The sequence below is a fragment of the Drosophila elegans genome, unplaced genomic scaffold (assembly GCF_018152505.1).
Source record: "Drosophila elegans isolate 14027-0461.03 unplaced genomic scaffold, ASM1815250v1 contig_721, whole genome shotgun sequence".
Lineage (NCBI taxonomy): Eukaryota > Metazoa > Arthropoda > Insecta > Diptera > Drosophilidae > Drosophila > Drosophila elegans.
The window spans coordinates 35312-52606 of record NW_024546078.1 but is presented as its reverse complement, the minus strand read 5'-3'; positions in this window follow the sequence as shown (position 1 = coordinate 52606).

Below are 17295 nucleotides of genomic sequence, written 5' to 3'. Positions count from 1 at the left end.
CGCCTCCAGCCGACGATGCAAATCTTTTGTCAATTTTGGAGATGCAAAATCGTAATTTCGCTGAGCTAATAAAACAAGTGCAGTGCTCTCAAAATGAACCAAAAGATGCCAAAAACATTGTTCTGCCAAAGTTCAACCCTGATCGTGCAGGATCAGACGCTCTCTCCTGGTGTTCAACGGTCGACTACATCTTGTCCGAAAACCAGCTAGTGGGCAGCGCTCTTGTAATGTCCCTCAGCAAATCACTGGAAGGCACCGCATCTCACTGGCTCTCGCAGACATGTTTTCCCGGCATTGCGTGGACGCAGTTCCGAGAATTATTTTTGCAATATTTTTCTGGAACGGAGACTTTGGCCGCAACCGTTATGAATTTGCTAAATGCACGCCCAAACGAAGGAGAGTGCTTGTCGCTGTATGGAAGCAGAATGGTCACATCACTTATGGCCCGCTGGAAGTCACTTAGCGTCGAGCAGATTGCAGTATCCGTTACGTTGGCACATGCAGCTGGGATAGACAAACGATTGCGCCGTTTGGTTTTTACGACGGATATCAAAACCAGAAACGAGCTGCATCAGGAACTCAAAGCCTTTTCGTTCGACACTAGACAGAACCAGCATTCGAGTGACAACTTATCAGCACCCCAAGGAAAAAGAGTCAGGACTATGTCTCACATCACGTGTCATAATTGTGGCAAACCCGGACACAAGAAGGCGGAATGTCGCTTTAATAAAGAGGCAACTCAGCGTCAGCAGCCCCGTAATCAACAATTTGGAGCAAAAGATCGATCATCCGTGATCTGCTATAAATGTGGAAAAGCTGGACATGTATCTACTGTGTGCCCAGATCGTCAGGAGCGTCCGCCGATGAAGAGCAATACCATCAAAGACGTAAACATATGCACAGTACTTGAGCCCTTAGGAACGTTGCTGCAGTTTGGTGAGTCGTTCCAATTTTACTTCGACTCCGGAGCCGAATGTTCACTCATCAAAGAGACTGTATCACTGAGATTATCCGGCACTAGAATAAACAACGTAGTGACATTGAGGGGTATAGGTGGCAACTCTGTTTGCAGCACTTTACAGATATTGGCGAATGTTTTAATTTGTGAGCGTTCTTTCGAAATCTTGTTTCACGTAGTTTTAGACAATCATATCAAATACGACGCTCTGATTGGCCGGGAAATTTTGAGCCAGGGCATCGGCGTGACAATTACATCAAGCGCGCTTACTATGTTTAACGAAAAGTCTGTATTACCTGTCGTAGTCTCCGAATGCACTCCTGACCTGGCTGGTGTCGATACCGATTTACATGGACAGGATAAAGACAAACTGCTCTCAATATTACAGGGGTATTCAAATTCTTTTATAAACGGTATACCACAGAGTCGCGTGACTACGGGACAGTTAGAGATTCGCTTGATTGATCAGAATAAGACGGTTCAGAGACGCCCTTATCGATTGAGTGTGGAAGAAAAAGAAAAGGTTAGACATTCCATTCAAGAGCTGTTGGAAGCAAACATAATAAGACACAGTTCCTCTCCTTTCGCGAGTCCGATGTTACTTGTCCGCAAGAAAAATGGTACAGACCGTCTGTGTGTTGATTATCGTGAGCTTAATGCCAATACCGTTTCCGACAAGTACCCATTGCCACTTATATCTGACCAGATAGCTAGGTTGAGTGGTGCTAGGTTTTTCACGTGCATTGACATGGCGAGTGGCTTCCATCAGATCCCAATACATCCAAGCTCTATTGAACGGACAGCGTTTGTAACCCCAGAAGGGCAGTATGAATACTTGGCTATGCCTTTTGGGCTTAAAAATGCGCCTTCTGTATTTCAGAGGGCCATTAATCGTGCCCTAGGCGATCTGACTCATACATATGCCATCGTTTATATGGACGATGTAATGATAGTTGCACGCACAAAGGAGGAAGCTTTTGACAGGCTAAAAATAACTCTACAAGCACTCGTCGAAGCAGGATTTTCTTTCAACATTAAAAAATGCTCCTTTCTTAAATCTTGTGTAGAATATTTGGGCTTCGAAGTTAGAGCAGGTGAAATTCGACCGAATCCTAGAAAAATACAAGCTCTTACAGATTTACCGCCTCCGCAATCTGTGACTCAACTGAGACAATTTATTGGACTGGTCTCGTATTTTCGTCAGTTTGTACCCAAGTTTTCACAGTTACTGAAACCACTCTATGCTCTAACTTCAAAAAGCATGTCATTTTCATGGGAATTAGAGCACGAGCAAATACGACAGAAGGTAATTTCAATCCTGACTAGTGAACCTGTTCTTACTATTTTTGATCCACAATTTCCTATTGAGCTTCATACAGATGCGAGTGCCGATGGCTATGGCGCAATTTTGTTGCACAAAATCGAAAACAAGCCACGAGTTATCGAATACTTTAGTAAACGGACTTCGTCAGCGGAATCGCGTTATCACTCGTATGAGTTGGAAACACTTGCAGTTTTCAATTCTATTAAGCACTTTCGCCATTACTTGCATGGTCGACATTTTATCGTTTTTACCGATTGCAATTCTCTCAAGGCATCTCGCACAAAAGCGGAACTGACTCCAAGAGTCCATAGGTGGTGGTCGTACATGCAATCTTTTGAGCTTGACATTCAGTATAGGCCAGGCGAACGAATGGCTCATGTAGATTTTCTGTCTCGAAATCCCATATCAAAAGATCGCATCCAGTCAAAAGGTACAGTGGAGAAACATATAAATTTGGCAGAGATTACTGACAAATGGTTGTTAGCTGAGCAGCAACGAGACGTAGAAACGTCGTCTATTGTTTCTAAATTGCGTAACGATGATCTTTCTGAGGATTTGGCCAAAACGTTCGAGTTAAGGGCAGGAACGCTGTATAGGAAAATTCAAAGAAACGGAAAGACTCGTTGTCTCCCTATCATCCCAAAGCCATTTAGGTGGTCAGCTGTAAACAATGTGCACGAGTCAATTATGCACCTTGGTTGGGAAAAAACCCTTGAGAAAATGTACGAATACTATTGGTTTGACAAGATGTCCAAATACGTTCGCAAATTTGTCGACAACTGTATTATATGCAGATTGTCAAAGCCCCCATCTGGTAGGGTACAAGCGGAATTGCATCCCATACCAAAGGTTAACATCCCGTGGCATACAGTCCACATCGACATCACAGGGAAGCTTAGTGGTAAAAATGAACAGAAGGAATACATAATCGTGTCAATAGACGCCTTCACGAAGTTTGTCTTTTTATCTCATACATCGAGGTTAGACACCGAGAGCTGTATTAAGGCATTAAGATCACAAATATCATTGTTCGGCGTACCCTCTCGTCTGATCGCAGATCAGGGACGTAGTTTTTCAAGCACAGCATTCCGTGATTTCTGTTCGGTTCAAAAGATAGATTTGCATCTGATCGCCACGGGTGCTAGTCGGGCCAATGGCCAAGTAGAGCGAGTTATGAGTACTCTAAAGTCCATGCTAACAGCGGTTGAGACAGGTCAGGGGTCATGGCAAGATGCTTTATGCGAAATTCAACTGGCTCTTAATTGTACGCCCAATAGAGTGACTAAGGTTAGCCCTTTAGAACTACTTATTGGCAAAGAAGCAAGGCCGTTTGGTCTCGTACCTGTTGTTGAAAATAAGAACGATGTTGATATTGATAAAGTTAGAGAAATGGCTAAGCAAAACATGGAAAAGAATGCCAATTATGATAAGGCTAGATTTGATAAAGATAAGGCTACTATTGTAAGACATAAAGTTGGTGATCACGTTTTGCTTAAGAACGAAGAGCGACATCAGACAAAATTAGACCCTAAGTTTAGAGGACCGTTTTTAGTAACCGAAATATTGGAAGGAGATCGGTATAAACTTAAGGCACTAACTAATAATAGAACATATAAATATTCTCACGAATTTTTGAGGCGTATGCCTGAGAAGGGGATTACCACGGAGTTGGATGATGAGTGTGATGATGAAGAAATCACAGAACTAAATGATGAAGTCAGTGATGAAGATGCCACAGATCAAGCCGGCGAGGGCTGTGATCTTGAAATAGAATAAAGACCTTTCCGGATCGGTTCCATGTTTCATGACTTTCTGTAGAGGTGAGCGCCCGAGTTATGTGGTTCTCCATTTGCTGCATTAATATTGAAATTTTGGTAATGATCGGACGTCAGTTATTTGGCCGGCTTATAAATTAAACTGTGAGCTATTTGCGATGGCCGGTTTGTCTGGATATAAGCTGTGGGCTAAATTAACTTGTTTATTGGCTGGCCAGTTTATTTTGTTAATGACTGTGTGCTAGTTGTTGGCATGATTTTTGTAAATGAAATGAAGAATATGGTCGCCTTATGAAAGAAAAGGCTGAATAATTTTAATTGTTTGAATTTAAGTTGGTGGTAATCCGAATCTCATGGCAAACGTTGTATAAGAGTAAGAAATAATTTGTTCAATTTTTATTAAGAAGAAAAATGTATTTTTGCGAAACCTGCTTGAATTTGAATTTGTATTAAAAGGAAAATAATAATAATAATAATAATAAGAGGATATTTTGTAAAAACCTTTATATTGTAAACTCACGAGGACGTGAGATAGGTCAGGAAGGCCGTGTCGCAGAATAATTTAAACATTCAAATTATAACGATTATTTGTTGGTACACATTTGTTTTATTTCTTTGTGGTTCCCCTTTCTTTCGTGCGAGGCAGATACATAGTTCTGTCAACGTAGTCTGGCCGTGGGCATGAGTGAGACAGATAGTGCTCGTCATAACTCACCACACTGTGCGTGTGTATTGGAGGGTGAGAAGGAATGGAAAAGGGATCGACATGAATTAAAGAGGGAGTCGAGTTGTGAAATTCAATCAACATGCCACGCGCCAGAAAACGTTTCGCCGAAAGTCCGGTCAAAGACTCGGATAATGAATCCTCGTCAAATATATGAAATATGATATCGCTTTCCGCTATTAATGAAATAAAATGCGTAATTCTGAACTGTCAAATTGTTAATGAGTCATAAAAGATTTAAAAAATGTTTGTTTTTATTTCTATTGTTTGTATGGAAGCTTAATGTAATAGTCGTCCGATTTTAATGAAATTTAAATATTTGAATGGTTAATAATGTCGAAAAACTAAAAAATAAATATTAAAATACAGCAAGCCCTTATTTTTTTTTTCATTTCTTTTTCCCATTGTTCCTATGGGAGCTATATGCTATAGTCGACCGATCCGGCTCGTTCCGACTTATGTACTACCTGCAATACAAGAACAACTTTTGGGAAAGTTTTATGCAGATAGCTTTAAAACTGAGAGACTAGTTTGCGCAGAAACGGACGAACGGACGGACGTACGGACGGACGGACAGACGGACATGGCTAGATCGACTCACCTAGTGATGGTGATCAAGAATATATATACTTTATAGGGTCGGAAATGTCTCCTCCACTGTGTTTTAAACTTCTGACTCAAATTATAATACCCTCGGCAAGGTTATACAAATTAAAATTTTGGTTTTTAAGGAAATATATGAGTTATTATTATCGCTGGTTTAGACACTAGAAATCCTCATTCGTGATTTGACATACGTTTTTTTTTTTTCAAATAGTTTTAAGTAAGTTCGTTTGGCGGATATTAATAAATTTGTTTGACAAAGTGATTTTATAAGTCCTTTTTAGGTAGTCACTCGCGAGGATATTACTTGTATCCTATCGGCTGGGCCAATTAGGTTTTTCACTTTGAAATATTGTAGCGCTGGTAGCATAAACTGAACCCAGTTTCTGGCGCCATCTACGAGCAGGTGGCGGTTCAGTTCGTGGCAAATGTGGCGGGTCAACAGGGCTAAGTGTCAAGCACTGATCTGGAGAGAGCATTTCTATTCTTTCGCTGTTAAGGGGCTTGCCGCCATAATTGGGCGGCATCAGCGTTCTTTTCCTTTTGAGTCTTCCACCAGAGCGGTTGTTACCACAGTGAAAAGTTTTATTTATGGTGCTAGAAATATTCGATCGGAAGGAAGAGAGGCGGTGTATAGCACACAGCCAATAATTCAAAGTGCAGATAAAGGCAACGAAACTAGGTGAGTTATTGGGGTAAAGGGCGGTTAAAAAGATTTTTTTTAGTAGACGCTTGCATAAGAAAAAAAATGTGATGGCAAAAATATACGAAATTTATTTGTTCACATTAGGCCTGCAGCTTTGCTGTATTTTTTTTTTGCAACACCCGAACGAAGTGGGAACACTCAAGCCGATCGTCGAAATCCACCTACGCCTGGAGTTCTTCGAGGGAAGGGAAACAGTGGTAACGCGACCGCCTCGCAAAGCGAGCGGAGGAGATCGACGGAAAGTGCTAAATAATTGAATTTTAAATTATGTAATTCCCCATGTCCCGACCCGAACTAAGGCGTTAAAAGTAATTGTGGCCCGTGGTGGCAGAAAAAAAAGAAATATCGGCAGTGCAAATTCGGCGGTGTAAAAAAGGGAAACGAAAAGCAAAAAAAAAAATAAGGGAAGAAAGTAACCCAGAAATGTAGAAAATTTAAAGTTCAAGAGGAAAAAAAAAAAGAAGAGAAAAAGGAGATAAAAGAAAATCTAAAAAAAAAAAAAAAAGAAGAAGGAGAAAAAAAGCATGTGTAAAAAAAATTGTTATAAAATTTAGTTATTAAGATTCAGTTTTAATATTTCTTTTATATTTGTACATGTGAGAGTGATTTGAGTTTGTTGGTCATTTTACGCCGATGTAAAAAAAAATGTAAATTCGCCTCCAGTTCCCTTTTGAAAGTGAAAGAAAAAGAGGAGAAATAATCCCCAGACTTGTCTGCCCCACGATTTGTTTTACCAAAAAAAAAGTGAATTCTTTTGCAGCGTTCCAGCGACCTTCAAGAAAGCGCTTTCTTCGTTGGATCCGCAGCGACAATAATGGTGAGCGAAAACATATACATTTTTATTTAATTGTTTGAAAAAAAGATGAAAAGCATAATGATTTCGTGGTGCAGTACAAAATCGCGAGGAAAGCTATTAAAGGAGTAAAAGAAAAGCAAAGAGAATATAGATTTAAGAAAAAAAATAAAAAAGGTAATTTTTTTTTAACTTTCAAAAGGAAGATAGAAAGAAATGGAAGAAAAAGTATAACTAAAACTATTGAGTGGAATTCGAGTGGGAAGAGACAAAGTAACTCGAGTCACCCTGCATTCTGGTAGGCGAATATCGTAAATGGTCAGGTTCTTAGCTAACTAAATTAATTTTTTTGCCTCCTCCGTAAAGATATATTTAATTTTGTTAAATCAAATACCTTAGGTAATTACGAGCTAAATTAAATTAGAACATCACATTATTATTAAGATCTGCACCCAAATCATAATTTACATTGTCTATTATACCTTATCTTACATTTTATAATTTTTGCTATTTGTCTCTTATTAATATATGTGTGTATCTATTAAGAAATCATGAAGTGCTCCCAAACGTTAGTCGATAAATTAAATTTTATAATGTTTTAAATTTTAATGTTTGTCCTCGGCGGACGATGCCTTAATTAACCAATGCCGCAAGGGGCTGTTCCGGGAGTGAAGGGAAGGGGGAACGGCCGATGGAAGGGTGGGCAAAGCCAGCCTCATTAACAGCAGAGGTGGAGATGCGGTAGTAGATCGAGTTAAGTGCCTGGCCTCTCTTGGCCAACTGCAATAGCCCAAAAATGTAGGATGTGTTCGAAGTAGTTTTTTTTTGCTTGTCGCAGCACGCAAATTGAATTTGTTAATAATTAGTTAGGCCGCCTTGATTTCTGAGCAAGAACAACACCCCCAATTGCTGACGAGCCAGAGCCGAGGTAGACATTGCGTGCGCTCAGTGATCAAGCCCAACATCAGGCCGCAAAACAAAAATTTATCAATGTTCGTTACATTTATAAATTATTATTCATTATATCACAATTATTAAAATTATTCTGGCGCCCAACGTGGGGCTGATTTTTTTTCAGTGCAGTACCCAGACACACCTACACAAATATTCACTTTTATCCACAAAGGGTGTAAATGTTGTCTTGACAAATTCTTACCTTCATGTTTTTCACTTATTCTTGTTTTTGCTTAACACTGACTCAGGCGCATCGGACAGCGGTAACCAAAATTAAACAAAACAGTTTTGGTACCGACCACGGCTGAAGAAGAAGAGTAGCAAAATCATGTTTTCTTTCAGCCGCATAGGATTCATAGGCCCACAGTTTTTTTTTCAACAGTTTGCCTAGCCACGTCTGTAGTAAAACACTAAATACTCATTCCGAAAAAAAAGAGTAGAATCAGTCACTTGTCGAACGCTTGGATACACTTTTAAAAAACTTATAAAAAAAAAAAACAAATTTAAGTCAAGTGGCCACGTTCATGGTATACTTTAATTGATTGTAAAGGGTGCGTGTACGAAATTGCTTGGATAACAGTTAGAGCGACCGCTCGCTGACCACAATCGCTATCGTTGTTGTTGTCGTTTGACTACAGATAAGCGCAGTCCGTACGCATGCCCAAGACAAAGCCGTTGTTGTTTTTTTCTCGTTTTTTTTATTCTTTATGCACTTGACTCGGTTTATGTTTCAATTTGGTTTTTTTGAGGGATTAGTCACGCTAGAGGCAAATTAATATTGTTTCCGAATTTGTTTATATTGAATTATATTTTATTTCGTTCCGGTTTTTCTTTAAGCAAAATTCTTTTAATTCTCACTTGCTTCTCACTTTTATTCAATGTTCTCGTCGCGAAGTCTGCATACATACTAAATAAGCTTTAAGCAGAGATCTTTAGAGCAAAGCGAAAGGAGTTCGATCAGCTGTTCGACCACTGAGGGCATTGAACTTTAGGTAGATAAAACGAAAGGAGAGAATTAAAAGCAATTGGCAGAGGCTGTTTTTGTTAGGGTAGGTTAGTTATTAAAATATATTTTTGGATATAATTATATATAATTAAATATTATTCATCTTTAAAACTATATTTAAGTATTTAATGAAAATGGGTGATGAGGAAGTTGTTCCCGAGACCCCAGTAGCGATTTGCGCGCTCTGTGGAAAAACTTTAACCGTAACCACCACGTTTAGAAACAAATGCATGCACGAATTTCATAAAGCTTGTATCTTAGCGCATTCCAAAAAGAAAACCACATGCCCATCTTGCAATGTTGTTTGTTTTGAAAAACCTCCGCCTCCAAATACAAGGGGGCAAACTCGATCAAACCAAGAGAGTTCACCAGCTCCGTCTGCGTCTGGTCAAATACAAGAAAGTAACGCAGTGCAGTCGGATGTAATAGCGAATGCCGTATCTCGAGCAGTTCGAGCAATGCAGAATGATTTATTAGCTCAATTGTCGGCGCAAATGGCTCAATTAATTCAAACAAATATTTCTGAGCATTTGCGGCCGCTTAATGAAAACCTGTCTCAAAGAGGGGGGCTTGTAGGGGCTGGTAATGCGTCTCCTTTTGGTCTAGGGAATATCGATTTGGATGCTGGTCCTGGTCCCGGGTCTGCACACGGATCCCATAGAAGCGGAGTTTCCGAGCTATCGCAAAGGCCTGATAAGGTTGCTCATATTATGAATGGGTGGAAAATTCGCTTCAGTGGAAACGAAGACGGACTTAATATTGATAATTTATCTATAGAGTCGAAGCTCTTACACGACAGACCCTGGTATCGGATTTCAACACACTTTGTGGTAATGCAAGCATTCTGTTCGAGGGTAAAGCCCGAGACTTTTATTGGCGGTTCCACAAGACGGCTCCAATGCCATGGGGTTGGGATTTTCTTTGCCAAGCTTTGAGGAAACAGATTAGGGATACTCGAAGCGACGTTGACATTCGGGAGGCAATTCGTGATCGAAAGCAAAAGGAGAGAGAGAATTTCGACAGTTTTTATGAAGCCATTATGCAGATGATGGATGGCTTAGAGGTGCCTATAGACGAGTATACCGTGGTTGAGATTCTCAAGAGGAATTTTAGACCCGAAATAAGGCACGAGATTTTGAATTTATCCATTCATTCGGTAGATCGGTTAAGGGAAATTTGTCGCCGTCGTGAAAGCTTTCTGGATGAGGTCAGGAAAAATCAGGGCTATCAAAAGACAGTTCCTTTTCGCAAGCAAGTGACGGAGTTGGTCGAGGAAATGCAGTTGGATGAGCCTGTAGAATTTTCAGATGTCGACGATGAAGAAGAAATCGGCGCTCTAGCATTAATATGTTGGAATTGCCATAAAGAGGGTCACCGATACCAAGACTGCGAGGATAAGAGAAGGATCTTTTGCTATGGCTGTGGGGCGAAAAATATTTTTAAGCCTTTCTGTGTTCGATGCCAAAAAAACGTGAAAAAGGGCACGCAGTACCGCCAGCAACTGGGTGCTCCGAAAAACAAAAGCACGAATACAGAGCTGAGCCAATAGAACCGTCAAGTAGCATAAACATTTTTCCGAAGGATTCGAGCGGGGCGAAAACTAAGCACTTGGTTTGCCCTCAACTAATCGAAGCTCAGCTTATTGATAGTAATGTTGCAGCTCCAGCTAAACCCGTATCTAGGCAGGCAAAACGCATGCGATCATATTGGCGATCCGTAAAAACTATAAATACAATCCGGTTCAAAGGGAATGATAAACGACCTTATGCTGAGGTTCGGTTGTTGGACAGGATAATTACAGGGCTGTTGGATACAGGAGCAGCAATCAGCGTGATCGGCGGAAATTTGGCAAAGCAAATTATTCGAAGTAGAGACCTTTTAAGCCGGTTATGTCAGCAGCTTGCACGGCAGATGGGAAAAAGCAGGAAGTGGTTGGGCGATTGCGCACATTAGTTACTTATAAGAATATTAGTAAAGATTTAGATTTAAAAATAATACCTTCTTTAAACCAAGATTTATATTTAGGAATCGATTTTTGGGAAAATTTTAGTCTTCTTCCTCCGGATATGCAAATAAATGAAATTTCGTCCGATTCTCATGAGTTATCTGCGGAACAGAAGGCTCGTTTGGAAAAGGTAGTCGCTGAATTTCCCTCATTTGCTGTGTCAGGGCTTGGAAAGACCACACTTATTTCGCATTCTATAGATATAGGCGATGCAAAACCAGTTAAACAGCGCCATTTCCCGGTATCTCCAGCAATCGAAAAGTTATTGTACGCTGAAGTAGACCGAATGATTAAGCTTGGAGTTATTGAGGAATCGAATAGTCCTTGGTCTTCTCCAGTTGTCCTTGTTCAGAAGCCTGGCAAGGTGAGATTATGTCTCGACAGCAGGAAAGTCAATGCTGTGACGAAAAAGGACGCGTATCCTCTTCCACAAATCGATGGTATATTAGGCAGACTACCCAAGGCAGTATACATTTCCAGCTTGGACTTAAAGGATGCTTATTGGCAAATACCGCTAGAGCCTAGTTCCAGAGAGAAGACAGCTTTTACCATTCCCGGAAAGCCGCTGTATCAGTAAAGGTCATGCCATTTGGGTTGACAAACGCATCCCAAACAATGACCCGGCTCATGGATAAGGTAATTCCTCCATCGCTGAGAAATGAAGTCTTTGTGTATCTGGATGACCTGCTGGTTGTGTCAGATACATTTGAAGCTCATATGAGGGTTTTGAGTACAGTTGCTGATCATGTTCGCTCCGCTGGATTAACTCTAAATGTTGAGAAAAGCAAATTTTGTATGCGATCGGTCAAGTATTTGGGGCATATAGTTGGAGAAGGCGTGATTCGCACAGATCCTGAAAAGGTATCCGCCATGAAGGATTTCCCATTGCCCAAATCCTTAAAAGCACTCAGAAGTTTTCTCGGCATGGTGGGGTGGTATAGGAAATTTATTAATAATTTCGCTTCGGTGGCAGCTCCGCTTACTGATCTGCTAAAGCCAAAGAAAAAGTTTGAAATGACTATTGAGGGCCAGGAAGCATTTGAGAAACTGAAAGAGATGCTGTGTTCCGCACCAGTGCTTCGGAGCCCAGACTTTACAAAACCGTTTTTTGTGCAGTGTGATGCCAGCAAGTCCGGTGTGGGTGGAGTCCTGGTTCAGAAAACGGATGAAGGGGATGAATATCCAATTGCCTTCGTGTCAAAGAAATTAAATAGATGTCAGAGAGCGTACTCGATTTCTGAACAGGAATGCTTGGCCTCAATTATCTGCATCAAAAGATTCCGCGCGTACATAGAAGGACATGAGTTTACGGTGATCACCGATCACGCATCCCTTAAATGGCTTATGTCTCAGACGGATCTAAATAGTCGTCTGGCTCGGTGGGCATTAAAGCTCCAAGGCTTTAATTTTAAGATTGAGCATCGTAGTGGCAAACTAAATGTTGTTCCCGACGCGTTGTCCAGAGTGAACGAGCAGGAAGTGGCGGTTGTAGATGCCAGCCACGGATTATTAGTAGATTTGCAATCTCCGGCGTTTAAGGGAAGTGATTACTTGGAAATGCAGGAAAAAGTCAGTGCCAACAGCGATAAATTTCCAGATTTAAGGGTTGTGGATGGTTTGTTGTACCGCAGGACTCAGCATGAGACAGGAGAGCTTATGCATGACACCTTCGCGTGGAAGCTTTGGATTCCAAGCGATTTGATTCCAGAGGTTTTAAAGAAAGCACACGACAACCCACTTGCATCGCATGGAGGCGTACACAAGACTTTAGAACGAATACGTAGGTATTACTTTTGGCCAGGACTAGTGGCAGATGTAAAAGAATACATTGGTAATTGCGATGTCTGTAAGAGTACAAAAGCGCCAAATAGAGTACAGCGACCGCCGATGGGTACCGCTCCCGAGACGCAGAGATTTTTCCAGCGGCTTTATATTGATTTCCTCGGGCCATACCCTAGGTCTCGATCTGGTAATGTGGCCATATTTATAGTGCTGGACCACTACTCAAAGTTTGTGTTCCTAAAGGCAGTGAAGAAAATGACGGCCGACGTCGTAATAAAGTATCTGCAACAAGACTTGTTTCATACTTTTGGAATTCCCGAAACAATTGTGTCAGATAATGGCTCTCAATTCAAATCAGAACCGTTTCAAAAGTTGTTGAGGCAATATAGGGTTAACCATAGTTTGACAGCAGTCTATGCGCCACAAGCTAATGCGTCTGAGCGAGTCAATCGTTCAGTTATTGCGGCCATAAGGTCTTATATTCGGGACGACCAGAAAGATTGGGATGAGCTTTTGAGCGATCATCAGTGCATTCTGGAATAGGGACTACGCCGTGTTATATGGTGTTTGGGCAACATTTTATTTCATCCGGTTCAACATATCAATTATTGAGATCGCTGGGTATGTTGGAGGAAAGAACCGCGAGATTTACGCAAGAAGACTCCTTGGAATTGGTGCGTCGAAAAGCCCGGGAGGTGATGCAGAAACAGAATGAGAAGAACGAGCGGCAGTATAACTTAAGGTGTCTTACCAGGAAGGTAAGCAGTTTCATGGGAGGATACAGTTCTAAGTTAGGGCCCGCTTATCTTAAGGCCAGAGTCCGAAAAAAACTTGTAAATGCCTGCTATGAGTTAGAGGATTTGCAAGGGCGATCAGTAGGACGTTTCCATGCCAAAGATCTAAAACAGTAACGAAGCGTTGCTACCAGCTTTGGTTGGATCTGTTTTGGGGTTGTCGGACCCCAGTCCAGATCTTAAGGGGGGGCTTTTGTAGCGCTGGTAGCATAAACTGAACCCAGTTTCTGGCGCCATCTACGAGCAGGTGGCGGTATCAGTTCGTGGCAAATGTGGCGGGTCAACAGGGCTAAGTGTCAAGCACTGATCTGGAGAGAGCATTTCTATTCTTTCGCCATAATTGGGCGGCATCAGCGTTCTTTTCCTTTTGAGCCTTCCACCAGAGCGGTTGTTACCACAGTGAAAAGTTTTATTTATGGTGCTAGAAATATTCGATCGGAAGGAAGAGAGGCGGTGTATAGCACACAGCCAATAATTCAAAGTGCAGATAAAGGCAACGAAACTAGGTGAGTTATTGGGGTAAAGGGCGGTTAAAAAGATTTTTTTTTAGTAGACACTTGCATAGGAAAAAAAAAAAAGAAAAAAAATGTGATGGCAAAAATATAAGAAATTTATTTGTTCACATTAGGCCTGCAGCTTTGCTGTATTTTTTTTTTTGCAACACCCGAACGAAGTGGGAACACTCAAGCCGATCGTCGAAATCCACCTACGCCTGGAGTTCTTCGAGGGAAGGGAAACAGTGGTAACGCGACCGCCTCGCAAAGCGAGCGGAGGAGATCGACGGAAAGTGCTAAATAATTGAATTTTATGTAATGTAATGTAATTCCCCATGTCCCGACCCGAACTAAGGCGTTAAAAGTAATTGTGGCCCGTGGTGGCAGAAAAAAAAAGAAATATCGGCAGTGCAAATTCGGCGGTGTAAAAAAGGGAAACGAAAAGCAAAAAAAAAATAAGGGAAGAAAGTAACCCAGAAATGTAGAAAATTTAAAGTTCAAGAGGAAAAAAAAAAAAGAAGAGAAAAACGAGATAAAAGAAAATCTAAAAAAAAAAAAAAAAAAAAAAAGAAGGAGAAAAAAAGCATGTGTAAAAAAAATAGTTATAAAATTTAGTTATTAAGATTCAGTTTTAATATTTCTTTTATATTTGTACATGTGAGAGTGATTTGAGTTTGTTGGTCATTTTACGCCGATGTAAAAAAAAAATTTTAATTCGCCTCCAGTTCCCTTTTGAAAGTGAAAGAAAAAGAGGAGAAATAATCCCCAGACTTGTCTGCCCCACGATTTGTTTTACCAAAAAAAAAGTGAATTCTTTTGCAGCGTTTCAGCGACCTTCAAGAAAGCGCTTTCTTCGTTGGATCCGCAGCGACAATAATGGTGAGCGAAAACATATACATTTTTATTTAATTGTTTGAAAAAAGATGAAAAGCATAATGATTTCGTGGTGCAGTACAAAATCGCGAGGAAAGCTATTAAAGGAGTAAAAGAAAAGCAAAGAGAATATAGATTTAAGAAAAAAATAGAAAAGGTAATTTTTTTTTAACTTTCAAAAGGAAGATAGAAAGAAATGGAAGAAAAAGTATAACTAAAACTATTGAGTGGAATTCGAGTGGGAAGAGACAAAGTAACTCGAGTCACCCTGCATTCTGGTAGGCGAATATCGTAAATGGTCAGGTTCTTAGCTAACTAAATTAATTTTTTTGCCTCCTCCGTAAAGATATATTTAATTTTGATAAATCAAATACCTTAGGTAATTACGAGCTAAATTAAATTAGAACATCACATTATTATTAAGATCTGCACCCAAATCATAATTTATATTGTCTATTATACCTTATCTTACATTTTATAATTTTTGCTATTTGTCTCTTATTAATATATGTGTGTATCTATTAAGAAATCATGAAGTGCTCCCAAACGTTAGCTTACTGTTTTTCTAGTCGATAAATAAAATTTTATAATGTTTTAAATTTTAATGTTTGTCCTCGGCGGACGATGCCTTAATTAACCAATGCCGCAAGGGGCTGTTCCGGGAGTGAAGGGAAGGGGGAACGGCCGATGGAAGGGTGGGCAAAGCCAGCCTCATTAACAGCAGAGGTGGAGATGCGGTAGTAGATCGAGTTAAGTGCCTGGCCTCTCTTGGCCAACTGCAATAGCCCAAAAATGTAGGATGTGTTCGAAGTAGTTTTTTTTTGCTTGTCGCAGCACGCAAATTGAATTTGTTAATAATTAGTTAGGCCGCCTTGATTTCTGAGCAAGAACAACACCCCCAATTGCTGACGAGCCAGAGCCGAGGTAGACATTGCGTGCGCTCAGTGATCAAACCCAACATCAGGCCGCAAAACAAAATTTTATCAATGTTCGTTACAATATATTAAAAAAACGTTTTTATTTTCATGTTCAGTGGAGTTTTATTGGTTTAGTCTATATAGTTAGATTCCCAAATTTGAACTGATTTTACAATTGCATTATTCTTATGACTATAGTTTTCATCGGTGACAGCGACGCTAGCAGCGAAAGTGAACTTCGATCAGAAGATTTCGATTGGTTGAAATGGTGGTCTGATGAATGGGCTTTTAGACTGCATCTTTATTTTATTAAATTGTGATTGGTCAAAGCTCTTATGCTGATGAATGGGTGTTCATGCTGTACCATTTGTTTAAAAGTTTATAATTTGTTTATGTCTGCTGTCGTTGGTAAAAGCGTGTTAAATGTTCATGTCTAATGTTATGTCTGATTGATTTGAATAACTCCTATAGTAGGCACTGGAATGTTTTATTTGACAAATGGAGTAATGGGATATACAGGCTGGGTGTTAGGCTTGAAGTCTAGAGCATTAGGTAATACGTCATTTACATACATCGAAGTGAAAAACTCGAGGTCATAGTTGGTTATAAATCCTTAAAACACAATTTTTTGATAACTTTCGGACCGGACACAGATAGGATAAGCCGAAATGTTTGCAGGTCACCGCAGACTCTCAGCTATCTAAACGTCTAAAACTTCTCTTAGGCTCAATCAGAAGCTTTGCAATTATGGTGCTGCCGTACACTTCTGGTTCTTGAGCATCTTCTTAGATGCAGCTTTTGTCGTTAATGTTAAATAGCGCAAAATGCAAAGTAATAATATTTTATCGTGTTAACCCACATGATGTCACGTGAGTTGAATAGAATTAGACATATTGATGACCTTGGCGTTCTTTTAGACCCAAAAGTTCTTCTAATCCTGAAGTATTGCTCTCCGGTTTGGAGTCCCCATTATGGTGTTCATATAGACCGAATAGAGTCTGTGCAAAATAACTTAACTGGACCTTAACTGGGATGCAAACCTAATCATAACATCTTACCCTAGTAGTCTTCTTCTAATAAATTTACCAACTTAAGCTTACCTTAGAACGATGCTTGGTTTTACTTTTATTCGTAAACTTATCGCGAAGAAGAGGAGAGTCCCGAGTTACTGGGTCGCCCACATTTCTCTGTGCCTAACAGAATTACTCGAAATTATATTCCTCTTATTTAAAAAACCATTGTCGATCAATCTATGATAAGCATGAACCTTTTAGAGTACTATGTATAAACTATAATAAACTCCAAGCTCTAAGGACCACTTGTTTGTACTGACTTATAGTCCATCAACGTCAACATAAAAAACACTTAATTTTTGCATTAGCTGCAAGTAAAGTAACCATTTGAGTTAAAACAAGAAAGAAAGCAAACTTCGGCAAGCCGAAGTTCATATACCCTTGCAGCTATTGCAAGAATTAAACATTTTTGAAAACATTAAAATTATGATTCACTTTCGTATATGTTTAAAAACATTGAAGCTATGATGATTTGCAGCTCAATTATTTGATAGTTATTTTATATATTTTTATT